General features: G+C 42.0%; 1 protein-coding gene and 1 long non-coding RNA gene across 2 annotated transcripts in view; both read left to right on the top strand.

The window, feature by feature from the left end:
- LOC126920626 (uncharacterized) overlaps positions 1-14,338 on the top strand; it is a 36,972-nt gene extending 22,634 nt beyond the window's left edge. The window contains exon 2 of the long non-coding RNA XR_007712021.1: positions 10,198-14,338. This is a non-coding gene — a long non-coding RNA (uncharacterized LOC126920626). The remainder of the gene's footprint in view (positions 1-10,197) is intronic.
- Positions 1-14,674, top strand: part of LOC126920610 (uncharacterized) — a 57,277-nt gene that overhangs the window by 23,797 nt on the left and 18,806 nt on the right. The gene's annotated exons all lie outside the window — the stretch shown is intronic.

The raw sequence follows: 14,674 nt of genomic DNA, 5'->3' as shown, positions 1-14,674 counted from the left end.
TCCTTTTCTTCCGTTCTAACTTTGATGAACGCAGACAACAGCGATCCAAGTGAGTTTCTATTCGCTGAATGATTCAATTCTATGTTGGTTCAATTTTTTTCTAAGATTTCTAAGTTACTCTGCATGTACGCAGGGTATGCATCATAGCGTGTCCATTCTGTAAAGGAACTCCGTATCTTCTTGCTTATCAGCGCATGGATCGATTCCTTTGAATATTCGTTATAACGACATATCAGAGAGGACAGAAACATTTAAAGAATCAATTCGTATCGAGATATTTCAAATCTCTTACAAGTCAAAAATATCCTTCCATCTTTACAGTTGAAGCTTCGTGTAGGGTTCCTTTATATCTTTCTTTCGATCATTGTAGTCGCTGTTTACGTTTATAAAATACGATCTAAACGTGTGTACATTTTGTCGTCGAAGCAGTTCCAATAACACAAGTCCAGAGGAACAAAATCCGGATATCGTGGCGACTACGGTCTTGCATTGTTGTCCACTGGACTTTTTCGTTATTATTACAGATATATACGTAGGGGAGATACCGAAATTGAAAAGGTTCCGTTATCGGACAAACTGGATGATTTAAATGATGGAATTTCGATACTCCAAACGTAATAGGTTCGAGAAACGCGTCACTAATTGCGTAAGTTGCCGCGATGCCTGAAAGTACTTAGTCCCATCGGTTCCCTGCTCGAGTTCTCTTTCATCTAGCAACATTTCGGAACGCCATCACGGAAGTTTCGCAATATCTGGTGTCGCTTAATTCTAGCCGTCGATTCAACGAGTATCTTGCTCTCGGTTCCCGTCCCTGAACTAAGAAGATTAGGCGTTTCCAGCTGGGCTCTCTTTCCCTTTTGCCTGAGAAAACAATCGAAGGAACGCGTCCCATCAAATGGAAATTCCCCTATCCCGATAGATGCCTATCTCTCCTAACAAGATTCACTTGCGAAAACTTAAACATTGCATAATCTTTCCATAGGAATTTTATGAAACGACTACAACGCTCTGTATGATTAGACACGTCAAAATGATATAAAGGCACAATACGCCGCAAGACAGCTCAACGACTGTCACTCAAAAACTAACACAGACGCGTATGTATCCTCCACTTTCACGCAACGTATCCTAACATCCGCTCATTTTCCTCCCCAATTTCGACACCAGATAAGACCGTGACGTTCAGTGACGACATCGACACGTGTATCGATATTACTATTATTATCACTGCTTAGTATTTTTCAATACTCTGACCTGCTCTAGATATTTCTTGACGAAAAACCGAGCGAAAAAGGTTGTTCTCAATACGGAATGTAGGAATCGTGGAAATTCTCCCTCGTTGAACGCGTTAAAAAGATTGTAAAGTGCGACAGTGCAACGCGATACAGAGTACGACAACTCGGCGATTATCATTCGAGAAGTAGCAAGTATCTTTCGTGCAATTGATACGAAGCTCGAATATATCGAGAAAAGAGCAACTAAAAATACTCTGGATTTTCGATTCGATCGCCAGTGAAAGGTAAATCGATACAGGCGAACAAAGAAAGCTGCATGCACGAAGGAAGGGTAAGCGCTTTTACAAAGAGTTCGTTTGTTCAGAGACGTAGAGACGTCGAAGTTTGACGTATTTATGGCTTCGGCGTTCGGAGCATGGAGTTCGAACAGCTCGGACAGACGACCATGATAGACACCAGGTTTTCCCATGTTCGTGTTCAGCTGTAAGATTTCGCGAAGTTGTACGATCGCAATCCGTAGGCCGTGCTTCTTCTGCCACTTCAAACGAGAACTCTGTGCACTAGGCTAGGCACGCTGATTGGATCGTCCGATTAAGCCGACCGTCCCTCCAGTTCTCTGCGAAAAGATCGACGATACGTCTCTTCTAGATGCGATCGGCAACTTCCAGCCGGACATGGGGTGGATAGGGATTAACCAGCAATTGAAACGATACTCCTATTGTTCGACGATAAGTGCTATTAACCTGTTGGTTAAAAATAGAGGTCAATTCCGATATTTGATCTCTTCGTAGGTAGAATTTCATTTCTTGCGAAGAATTTCGATACGGAGCATGTGAAGAAGGAAAGATCGTGGCAACCATTTCCCGCTGCTCGTAGGAAGTAGCTTAAAAATTCAATACGTTTATTAGTTAATAATATATTACTAGAACTGCGTGTAAATAATAGTGAAAGGAAGGTACCATCGATCGCGCAACTATGTGATATTTTATCTTCTTGAACGTTTCAAAGATATAAATCGATCGTCGTAACATTAGTTACACTATTCGACGTTTGAGAGATACGTCGTTAGGAAATACGGTAGCCACCAAGTGGCATAAAGACCGGAAGATCAACGAAAGTACTTATCCTGGCTTCGCTCTTTGTATCAAATAAAAGTCAGTTTATCTTGCGTCTGTATCCATTCGTTACGAGTGGTAGATATATATAACACGCTCCCCACCGTCCGTATTAATCAAATATGTGTCAATGAAATAATATTTAACAAAATTTTAATCTTCTATTTGCCGGCGTTATTTGTGCAGTACGCTTCAGAAACGAAGATATATATATTTCCACGTTAGCCGGATGCGTGATTTTAATTGAATAATGATTCCAGTCGCGTGCAAAGGGATTAAAAGGATTAAAAGGATTAAAAAGCGGATGCTTGAAAGTTTGGGGGGATAAACTCGATTTATCAATCTGCCGGGTTCTCGTGCTTTTTTAAAGAGCCTGATTGATTCCCTGAACAGAGGCAAAGAGACCAGCAGCAAAATTATACGAAAGTTTACGAGCACCAGCTACGAAAACACCTTTAAGTAGGCTAGATGTAAAGTATGAAGAAGCAGCGTCAGAGGAGATCTTAATAACCTCTTAACGAAGAACTTCGGACACTCGGCGAGCCAGTGTTGTGAAAGACGAAAGAAAAGTTGAGTCTCGCTAAACAATCAAGATTCCATCCCGCTTATCTAATATTCTCGAGTAATAGCGTATGTTTAATACTCTTAAGTGGTGCAGCTAACGAAGCCACCGGGTCAAAGGTCGGCCGTAGCTCGGACAATCGTCGGATTGCCTGATAATAATTCCATAGAGAAAATTCAATTAGAAGGAGAGAAAATATAAAAGTTCCAGCGGCTGTAGCAAATCCTTGAATTTTACGTAGGGCGCGATTCAATTACAGACGAGCGAAACGAAACTTTCGGAGAAGTTTCACTGTTTTCTAACTATGGTCGGCTGAACTTTCAATATTACAGCGTTTCGCAATCAGGATTCTTTAATATTAACGATGCTATTTTATTTCGAGAGCATCGGTCCGAACACGGCGACGTTTCCTAGTCGCTGGCAGAACAGGACCAGCATTGCCTGATAATACTGGCGAGCAAAGCGAGGTAACGTCTTCTGCTCACGTCGTGTGAAATTCCACCGATATTGCCTCAATATGTTGCTGGCGGAGTGCATTTTATGAACGTGTGGGGTCAGCACTTAAAAACAGCTAGCTGCGAAGAGGCCGCGCGTTTTAACACCCGTTGATTCCTTTCCAGACCTGTTCTTCGCTCTTTCACAGCCTCTACCCTTTTCCGAAAACCTGCACGAACACGGAATACGGAAAACAACGACGACGCTAAACGCAACAGCGTTATCGTGGATTATTCGAGACGTGGCTGGGCGATTTTTTTTTTTTTTTTCTTTTTGGAAACGACCGAATGAAAATTTCTGCGATGGCACGAACAGCTTGTAGAGGATTCTTGAGCGCGAAAAGGAGAATAAAGGAAGATGCTTTCTACGCTTTGTGCCGCTCTCAGAGTAAATATTAACACGCTGTCGACCGATTGCAGAAATCTTTCCGTTTCGCTTAGCGACACACACTTCGGGCATAATATATATGTATGAGTTTATGTAAATACATTTTTATTATTTATAGCAAGAATACGTAGCTCGGTCGTTATTTTCTGAACATTCGGAAAGAAACGTATATGCATGTTCGCGTGAGATGCATCCTCTGTGATTTATCTTTCGTCACTTATTCATCCCATGGCGTATGAAAGAGCAGGTGTATAAAGAAGGCGTAGACAGTATCGTGCGATCGAAATAATAATTTTTACAAAAATTGTACAGACTGAAAAACGAAGTTAGAATCCCCGATTTGTCAAATAACTAGAATTATAAATGTGACAATGAGAACGATAGCTTTAACGTCTAGTTGTAATACAGGAAAACGTTAAAAAAAAAAAAAAAAAAATGCAACGCAAGTGAAAAGCAAAAACCTGTCCTGTTGTTCGAACTGTCGGTGTTTGCAAAAACTCTAGCTCGGACAGAAACGAATATTAACGGAATGACGTATGAAAAAAAAATTGTCGTGTCGTCTCTCTTTACTTATTTTTCGCGTAAAATTGTCTATCGCCTCTGTTTCGCTTATATCTCCAAGCGTCAAAAAACCATCGAGCTGCGTAAGTATCTCGACTTTGTAAACAGAATGCTTCCCGCTTCTCGGTTTAAAAACCGAGCTTGGGAACGAACGTGTTAAGAGAATCCAAAGATCCTCGTACGTGTAAGATCGTTTCTACCTCTCTGTCTTCACTTCGTTCGTCCGATCAATACGCCAGAAAAGATACACTCGAGCACACGCACACGTGTTCTTCTCTCTTGCGCGTCTCTGTTCCCGGAATTTTCGAACGAGCGTATACCGAAGGGAGCAGCAAATAAGAATTGAACGCCGCGAGCATCGAATGCTGGTCTTCTAACAGTCAGAGAGGAAATAACGCGGTTAGATACTGGGATTTCAAGTTGCCACGGGTTGGGTTGTCTCCTTTTCATTCGAGATTTTCCATCGAGCTGTCGTGCAAATATAATTTATTCGCAGCCTACATTAACAACAACGAAACAAGGCGAAGCTCCACCTCGCTGGCGATGCGTATCACGCTCAGTAGAGATTGTAATATCAGATCCCGGAGGCAAGGCGGGAATTTGAGGCGTTTCCACTTTCCTTTCTCTCTTTTTCTCTCTCTTTCTCTCTCTCTCTCTCTCTCTCTCCTCTATTTCCCTGCTATATCTCGATCGCTGGGAAACCGTACGAGAGAGCCTCCGCGTATGCAAATCGCTTGGCATTAGTTAGCATAAATAAAGGGCGGTTCTTGTGCACGCGGATCCAGCCAGACAACCGATCTCTAGCACTGAATAGCTGCTGCGAACTTTCTAGTCCGGCAGCTGAACAGATATCAGACAAGAATTCTCGCCAGTCAAGTCGTGATCGCGTTGCATTAAAACGACCATCATCTTGGTTTCCAAACAGTTTCCAAATAATTAGACAGTTATGAGCGTCGCGAAATGCGAATCGCAGCTTTCGAAGGCGCCACAACGGATGCTGCATTTGATCGTTTCGTGATTTTCCTTCGGAAGCACACGCGAAACGTTTCCCTCGAGTCGAGTATAAAACGGGAGTATAAAACTCGAAAGGCTCTCAAACGATTTTATTTATTTCTTTATCCGTTCCATACGACTTGGAAAAGTGAGCATTAAGTATCGATGATGTGTCATTGATTATTTAGAAGTACGTAATATGTATATATATTAAGTAATGTTATACAAGTCCTAAGAAAGATTTGTTTATTATGCTTCAAGCTTTTTATTTCAAAACGATTTCTTTATCGGGGAGAGGAGATTTTAATTAGAATGAAAATTTTGTACAATTCATTTTTATCGCGTTAATTTCTCGTACGAAAAAATCTATTACGACGCTATATTGGTTTGCAGCGCGAACAATATTTTCCAATTTTCGTGCAATAAATCTGTGTAACTTGCAAAAAGTAACCGAGGAATCGAAATTTTCGTTTACATTCAAATCCTGAACAAACAGCGACCGCTGCGACCACAGGAAAAATAAAGGATTTTTACTAGAAATGCACTCGCTGCGGAAAAGCGAAAACCCAGTAAAACTCTTTTTTGTTTCGTTTCGATATCTCAATTCGTTTGCAAAATACGGGATTTGAAGGCAGAGCATTCGAACACACGCGAGTCTCGTGAATGGATTCTAAGAATCGGCATGACCCACATTTTTTCCTCCGATTGCATACTAGCGTCTGGTACAAAAAACGCTGATTCGTCGTCTGGCATTGACCAGTGCACAGGTGTCGCGCTTTCAGGTAGGTCAGTGACGAGAGCGAGCGAGAGGTGCCAGCAAACTATTTCTCTTCGAACGACGATATCTCCCAAACGAAAATTCGTATCAGGATGAAACGAACGACGTTTTGAAGCTAACGTTTGCCGGTGTTCTCACGCTGTCGTTCATAATTTTCAGTCGCAAACAAGAAATAAAAATACAAGTGATCGTTTCTCAAGAAACTCAGACGGAGAAAATCTCTTCGCTTCGTTGTAGTCGTCGGAATAATCTTCGCCAATTTTCCACATCTTGTAAGTAGCTAATTGTAAGTAGCTACAGCAGCCCGGAAGCTTACGGAGTCGCGTAATCGAATGACGGACAACTTCGTTAAGCGGTAGATTTGGTTTCGCAGAAACAATGTCTAACAACGAATGAAGTTGACCGAGATAGCTGACTCGAGGAAACAGCATATTATTTAAGCGAATAGAAACTTGTTTCGCCGATATGTTTGCTCTTTCCACTCTTCAAACTGTCGCTTCGTGAAAACAGTGAAAATTTGGTTTTGGCATAACGCGTAATTAGATCGCCAAGAGCACAAGGAATGGTATCTATTGCCGGTTGTCAATCATCGGAATCAGCGATGAATCGGGAAATTCGCGAACAATTAAAATTACCGGAGGCACGTAACGCGGCAGAAAGAGCCAATTGATACCGTCTAATCGGTCGGAAAATATTGAAACGTGGCTGCGGGGCCGATTTGATTAATCCGCCGCACCGGTTCAAACGCATCGTTTCAACCGGCACGTACAATTACACGTGTCCCGTGAACGATGCCGGTGGTCAGACCAAACAAAACGATCCGCGTTCCCGCTGTTCTGCCAGGATCATATTAAATTGATACGAAGTCGAATTAGCCTGATTAATTTTCACGTCAGGTGCTTTCGAGCGAACCGTGGCCGCGTGCATTGGCATTCGCACAAATTAAATCGCGTATCAATTGCCAATAAAATCTACAAACGTTTCTATTTCCTTCTATTCTTCCTTTCCTTTGTTTCTCTAATTTTCCAGCTATCCTTGGCATCTTTTTAATTAATTAAACTCGAAATACACGTTTAGAGAGCGAGGTCATTGGAAAAAGAAAACGCGCGCTGCCGAACGCGTTACCGCAGTACGTGTCAACTTGGAAAGATTTATGCGGTGTGAATTTATCGCGACGAACTTCAAGCCGACCCTGGAGAAACGTAGGTAATCTTGATTAAACGCGTAGCCTACTCGCAAGTCGGCCAGGTTTCCCCGCCGGAAACACGGTCTAGTTTCGTGACGTTAGCGAGGAAAACTTCCAACGCTGGCAAATGGGCTTTGGAGCGAGCGCACCCGCCTGTTTTGGACACGGTGCTTTCGTGCGAGGGTCCGTAATTTCGTTGTCAGGGTCTCTCTGGGCGAAGAAAAATTCGGAGTTACAGCGACAGAGTACGACACTAAAGTTTCATGCAGTTTCTCGTTCGATACGAGACGACACGACGAGTTAATTCGTCGCCGTGGTGAGAACTAAAAAAGTCCATCCTTCCGGCTTCTTTTGTACGTTCTCATAAAAAATGCATGAGATTGACGCGAGATCCCAGCCGGCTGGTTAATGCGATTCTTTCGCCGGTTCGGGGACACGTAATTTCGCAAAACTTTCGAGACTTTTAACACATCTTTCCGTCGTTCGCGAAATCTTCGGAACTCGGGGAAATCCGGCAGAGATTCCCCATATCTGGAATGCGGGATCGGACAATGTTTGAAGTCGGTTCAAAGTTTTAATGATTAGTTTCACGGAGATCCCGTTCGGCGGATCTAAAACTACTTGCGTTACTTAAACCTGGATCCTCGTCTCGGCTTGCTCGCATCATCAACGATCTGGCAAATAATTTTCTTCAATCCCTGTGGATCTAAAGGACGAAGATTGACCTTTCGATTCCCATAGATCGCGGATCCTGACGCAATATCGCGAACTTTCTTCCTTTCTATCTTTATTGCTGCAATATAGATTTCGCAAGTTTATTTTCAAATACCTGCATAGTTGGACCGTTGGAAAGAGCGTTGAACCATCGAAAGACGTTGGAAAAGGAAATACGCGGCAAAGAAGCACGTTAATCGAATATCCTTCGAAGACTGAAAATCACATTTGCGTGTAATCGTGCAGCTACGTTCAGCTTGCCGCCTCTATCTATCGTTGACAATAGAGGGATGATAATTGATTTAAAATACGCGTATGTACAGGCTACACAGTATATCGGATCGGGCGAATCAACGGTATCGATATCGAGCTGCATTACCTACGGGTAAATATAATTTCAAAGTTACTCGAGCGTTTAATGTAAGGTGCAACGGAGGTTGCACGCAGCAAGGGTGAAATTTACAGCGTATCGTACACATAGATCCTGCGGCGGGAGGAACATGCAATTTTCTGAAGCGTGTCGAAACGATATTCAGGCCGAGCGCGGGCGCGCGTTTACGGCTCGTATTAAATTAATCACATCGATTAGGGGAACGCATATTTTCGAGCGCCTTTTACTCGACCGTAGCTTGGATCGCGCCTTCGCCCCTAGAAAATTTATGAAACGTTATTAATCGGTCGGTCGGAGTGTTAATAAACGCGTCCTGTCTCGCGTGTGAAGACCCTTCTGCAAAAACGTAATTTATTCAAAGCTGCGCGGCTCAAAAATAGACGCTTAAAATAGAACGTTCTTTTTTCTTCCTCTCTCTCTCTTTTTTTTTTTTTTTTCATGCCAGATCTTTTTATCCGTAAATTCCTTGCGATTCAATAATTCACGATAACTCTGAAAATTAATTTCTCGCTGGACGCGCAATTTTTTAACGAATCCGAATATAAATCGCGAAACCGTGTAGTGATTTATCGCGGACCGAAAAGAAAGTTCCGGCCGATGAACATTTTTTTTCTTTTTTTCTTTTAATGTAACGAACGAAGTTTCGCCGTGTTCGTTTTACAGATGAGGTTGCGCCAACTTTCCGTATAGGAGTAGGAAAATTGGTACTGAAATTTCTTGATCAATCGTTTATTTATTAATTAAAGTCGAACGCCATCCGAACCGTGTCGGCCACACGTCGAAATTACAATCGGTAAGCGCGTCCTACCGAAATATTATATGGACAGGGTCGTTTCTTGTTCGATTATGTCACGGCCACCGACAGCGGTTAAGTGACGCCGGTTTACACAACGTGTAATTAGGTGGCTCGTGAAACAATGGGTTTCAGTTTGACCGTAGAACGCGACCGAACAAATATAACCGGTGGCCATGGCTGATGCCATTTGTCTTGGTTGCTAACGTGCCGCATTTACGCCCCGCGAAATTGTACATCAAATCACCAGGTTATCGTATCCGCATTAACCAACTAGTCGACCAGTATCGAGAACAATCGCTTTTATTTCCATTCTCCCTTACAATTTTGATCTATTTTTCTTCCTTGTTATTCAATTGTTTGCAAAGCTCTGTCGCTTTTGTTCCTTCCAAGAGAAGAAACGAATCGTTTTAATTGAAATTTCTATTAATTAGTTTCCCATATAATATTCATCATTGGCTATGATTGTCTTTTACTACGCTAACAATTCATTTATTCCGCAGCTGTTGAATATTTCATTTTTGTTGCCATGGTATCCTTCTGCTGCCTCCACAGTCTGGGAATTTTTCATATTGAAAATTTGTATAACAATCTATACAAACCATCGATCTACTAAAAAAAAAAAAAAAAAAAAAAAAAAAAAAAAAAAAAAAAAAAAAAAAGAAAGAAACTCGTGGGATCTTTAGTAAATGTTTTATATGATACACGTCGGAACAATCTTTTTTATCAAATTTTCAACATCGATTAATTTCTAACATTATTTGGAACCACGTCTTTGCGTGATTTATATCTTGATGGTTAAAATATCATAAAATGGTTAAATTAACTTCGACCAAACTACTCCACTGTCATCTCGGCTCGAAGCTTTAAAGTGGAGAAGATGTCACGCCGAAAATAGTTTTAAGAGATGATAAAACCGTTTTTCTAACAAATAAACATATCGAGTACGCTCTACCGAGCTGTTCCTATTCGATTCCAACACCGTAGACCGTCGGAAATCTACGAAATTCAAGATATGGATTTGGGAAATGGAATACGTCAACGGGCAGAAGCACGGGAGTGAGAAAGTGACTGGAAGCTATTGCGATTCGGATTCGCAGAGAATGGAAGTATGACAAGACTGAATCGTCCGTGTTGAAATTCGTTCGCCATCGAATCTACCGATTCAAGCGGAAAATTACGAAGGTAATTTATACGAAGACCAAAAATTCCATGATAATTCGATCGCGAAAATATCCTTCTCGATCCTTGCGACTTCGTACCGGCTAGTCGGTCGCATTAAAACAAGAATGAATTTTATGAAAATTCGTTATCCAATTTCATGGAAATTCGATAGTTACGGATGCAGCAGAACCAAAAGGTATTGCAGCGGAGGATATCTTATTCCGGAAGAAAACAGACTTGATTGTACGAGCGTAGGCCATCGGTAACCCTCAGGGATTTTCCTCTTCATCTAGCGAACTGCAAATGAAACCGATTTCCCTGAAACCATAATTGGTACTGACCACGGGCATCGCCGCTATCCTCCTATGATCCTCCGGCGAACACTAATTCCCGTGGTCTTGGAAAATCCACGGTTCAACCGTCGACCAGCATACGAACCATCGAGAATTTTAATCCAATGTAAATTCTAAAGAGTATACACATATATATATTGGCGGATCTTACCTCAGGTACAATATTAAATTGATACATAGGAAATATCTTTTCAAATGAAATTTTTCTCTTTTCAACATATTATACGTTTAAAAAAATATCCACGCGATTCGATACATATACTTTTGAAATTTATAAGAATTATCATAGTCGCGATAAGCATGTCTCGTTATAACGCCAATGAAATTTCTGAAACTTTCGTATAAGAAACGCTAATATATTCACAACGAGCTCTCTACTAGTCGAAGATTTCTTTTTCTTTAAAGCGATTGATAAGAGTTATAAACAGCAGAACAAAAGTGGTGAATTTTGTAACTTCGGGAAAACCTTTCATATAGGCGAGCTTTAGCACGAGACATTGTAAGAAAGCGGAAGACAAGTTGTAGATCGACGTTAGTTTTTATCCGTTTTCAATTGGGTTTTCTATTTATTCGGGATTCTAGGTTCTTGTTTACCCACACATACCCGTTCTTCGACATTTCTACGTTCCACCTTTTTATCGTACGTCTTAACAAAGAATCCGATAGAGTTTCGCCGGATTCGATGCACTCCGTCGCTACCGCTGTTTATAAACAGCCTTAAACCCGGGCCCGTCTTCTGTCGAAGATTCGCCCTGGCAATCGGCATTTCCCGCGAAGTGTTTACCTTGGCGCGCTGTCCGTAAAATGGAGGGACGGGATTCGAGTTCGCAGCCATTTTCCCGGAGATCTCGAGGCTTGTCGATAAGTTGGTAAAAAGAGAGGAGTGTAAGAACCGTAAATTTTCTTCCTACCCGTAGGTAAAGGGCGATGTCACCTCTCCAAGTATCGATTTGAACATAAAGAAGGAAACACTGACAAAAAGCCAGGTCCAAAGACTCGAATCGAAGACTTTTCCTCAGCTGTCGTGATCGTTGTGACGGCGCTTGTCTTTGACGAGCAAATAAATATAGAAATTATAGGGAAGCGAAGTGTTTTCGTTCGTTTTCCAGCTTTTGTCGCGTACGAAAAAAGAAGGAAATTGTAATTGGTTATAGTTCGTTTAACATCGTGAAATTTTTTCGCGAAATGTAAAATGCAACGTTTCTCAATCACTTTCGAACGATCTCCTTTTACAACAACGAAATAACTTGGTACCATCTTTCCATGGTAAACAACATTTTTACTGAAATATGATTATTTGTTTTTCTTTCGATATTTGCCTAACTTTCAAGTTGCAAACAATTACAGAGAATTAAACACCGTGTATTCGATACTTGGAACGAATTTTCTGCTTTTCTCGCGCAACGTGTTTTCGTACGGCAAACGGCAGAAAGTTAAAAAGTCGGGAGAGCGGAACGCGAAAAAGAGAAATCATACGAAGGAATCAATTTCCCCGTGGAAAGACCAGGACCGTCTCTGCGACGTGGAAGAATAAGCGATCTGTTGCTTTGGTGACTGGTTTTAACGCACCCGATCGATTTCCGTTCTAATGGAAAGCGTCGTGGCGGACACAGAGTCGAGAGGGGAAATAAACTCGAATGATTTGCGATAAGTGTACAGGCAACGAGTGTCGTTCCACCGTTCTCCGGATCGGAGATGTTTCCACAGAAAAAGCAGAGGAAGAGAGAGAGAGAGTGAATATCTGTAAATCGTCTATTTATTCGAACGTCGGGCACGACGCGAGATTCAATTTTCCTGGAGGAAATCCAACCGTCGAAGGAGGAATTCGAAGAGTTTCAGCCGGCAGTTTGCCGTTTTAATCGAGGCGGATGCCGCTTTAATGAAACGATCGAATCGCGTTTTCGGCTGAAAAATGGGCCACTCGAGATGAAAAGCTCGCTCGAGTAGATTCGCCTTCTCCGATGCCACGTCGTAACTCGATGGATCGTCTTTTACCACGAGTTATGTACGCCGGAGGCTCGTTGTCTCGAGGATCGGGAATTCCATCGATTATGCTCGTTTCTTTAATCTCTTTCGTCCCTTTACAGCGTCACGATTCCACTTATTTTCTCGTTCTTCCGTGTAACATCGCATTTCGACTTCTCCCTTTTTTCGAAATACCTCTTTGTTACCTTTGCAGTCGATTTCGACTCGAGAACCGAATCGTCTGTATAGGACAACCAGGTGAACAACGAATCGCATAATCGATCGGGCCGCGTTATCTCTATCGGTACAGCGGGCAAAAGACAGCACAGTACAGGAATCAATCGACACCCTGGCAGGGCTGAATGAAAAATGAGTCGAGCGAGTGGTTTTCAAAATAAATCGCTGGCCAAAGGAATTTAATTAAATTTTGCAGAGAGACGAAGAGATTCTCTTCCTCCTTGGTAGGTGTCGATCCGATGACTCGTCAGGGATCCCTTCCGGGTATTGTCTCTTTCTTCAGCCTTTCGCGTGTCCACGCGCACACCTTAATTTGCATTTGTCAACGTGTCGCGCTCAAGCAGGCACGTTGGAAGCTTGCAACAAAGCGTTCCATGCATGCCGATAATCCGCATAAAGAATGTATCGCACATTTTTCAGCCACTGCCAATAACTATTTTCCTTTGAGGATTATCGTATAAGATGTACAGGAATATTCCGTACAGAGAAATTAATCCTTTGTGATGTCGCAAACGCGTAAAGTTACATATACGTATATATATACACAGTGGCAAGCATTTAAATAAGAATATCTTGTTGAAACTTCCGTAAAATATGTATCGTTTATCTGCAAATAAATATCGTTACGTTGTGAAACGAGATATTTGCAAAATTATAATGAATATACGAAGAGTAGATTGCGTTTTAGATAGAAATATTTCTTAGCAATTATTAAATTTTTTTCCGATTAAAGCAAAAAATTCTAACGAATTACGATCTTTGCCACTCGGAAGCAAATAAAATTTTAGTTATGAAAGGTTAATAATAGCATGGAAAACATCCAGGGCATTTTGCCGGCTTTTTTATTCCCGATTTAATGACCGTCACCATCAGGTTTCGGAAATGGGAACACGATAAAGTCAACCTCCATAGGGATAATATACGGCCGCATATCATCCCTCCCAGTGGCCGTGCCATCGAACAAGAACAGGAAAGCTCAGCATACGCCGAGATTCATCGACTTGGAGCCGTTTCGGGGCTGACAGCCGGCAATTTTTCCGACGAGACCTGCATTTGCATCTTTACGACTTTTGACGTGTCCCACTCCGCTCGTTTTTGTCTCCTCTCGTCATTCGATTCGTATCATGAATCCGATGACAAATCACCCACTAACCGCTCTGCTCGTTGCTCTATCATATTTCGTGGCACAGCCACCGATACTTCCAAGCTTTTTTCGCAAAGTCCCTGCGAAGAAGGTCAAGGTGAAAAAATTACAATTTTTATAGCCTAAAATCTTCGAAACTTCGACTTGAATAAGATACAGGAGAATATAAAAGAAAGCTGTACTTTCGAAAGTCTAGAAGATCGATACCAAGAGCATCGACCTCGAAGGCCCAAGATCGACGAGCTTCTGACCTTAAAACATCTCGGGGTGAAACAAGTTGGAAAACTCTAAATTAACATCCTATAGAATGCCGTAAGAAAATGTTCCCTCAGGCCACTCGTTCTACTTCATCTTCAATTGCGCGTAAACTATATCGGCCTCAACATCGTCGAGATACATAGCGACGTTTCCACCGAGTCCTACGATATTATCCTCACGAAAAATGACGCTCCTGCCGCGTGAACAGCGGTATAAATTATTAACAAACGGCACAGAGAAAGATACAGAGAGAGAGAGAGAGAGAGCGTGGACAATAAACGGAAATTTATCTGCGAATAGGCACACCCGCGTTCGGTGCCGTTTATTCTCCGAAACTTGGACA

Source organism: Bombus affinis, chromosome 9 (genome assembly GCF_024516045.1).
Source record: "Bombus affinis isolate iyBomAffi1 chromosome 9, iyBomAffi1.2, whole genome shotgun sequence".
Lineage (NCBI taxonomy): Eukaryota > Metazoa > Arthropoda > Insecta > Hymenoptera > Apidae > Bombus > Bombus affinis.
Note: the sequence above shows the minus strand (reverse complement) of the source record. Positions and strands in the feature narration are given on the sequence as shown.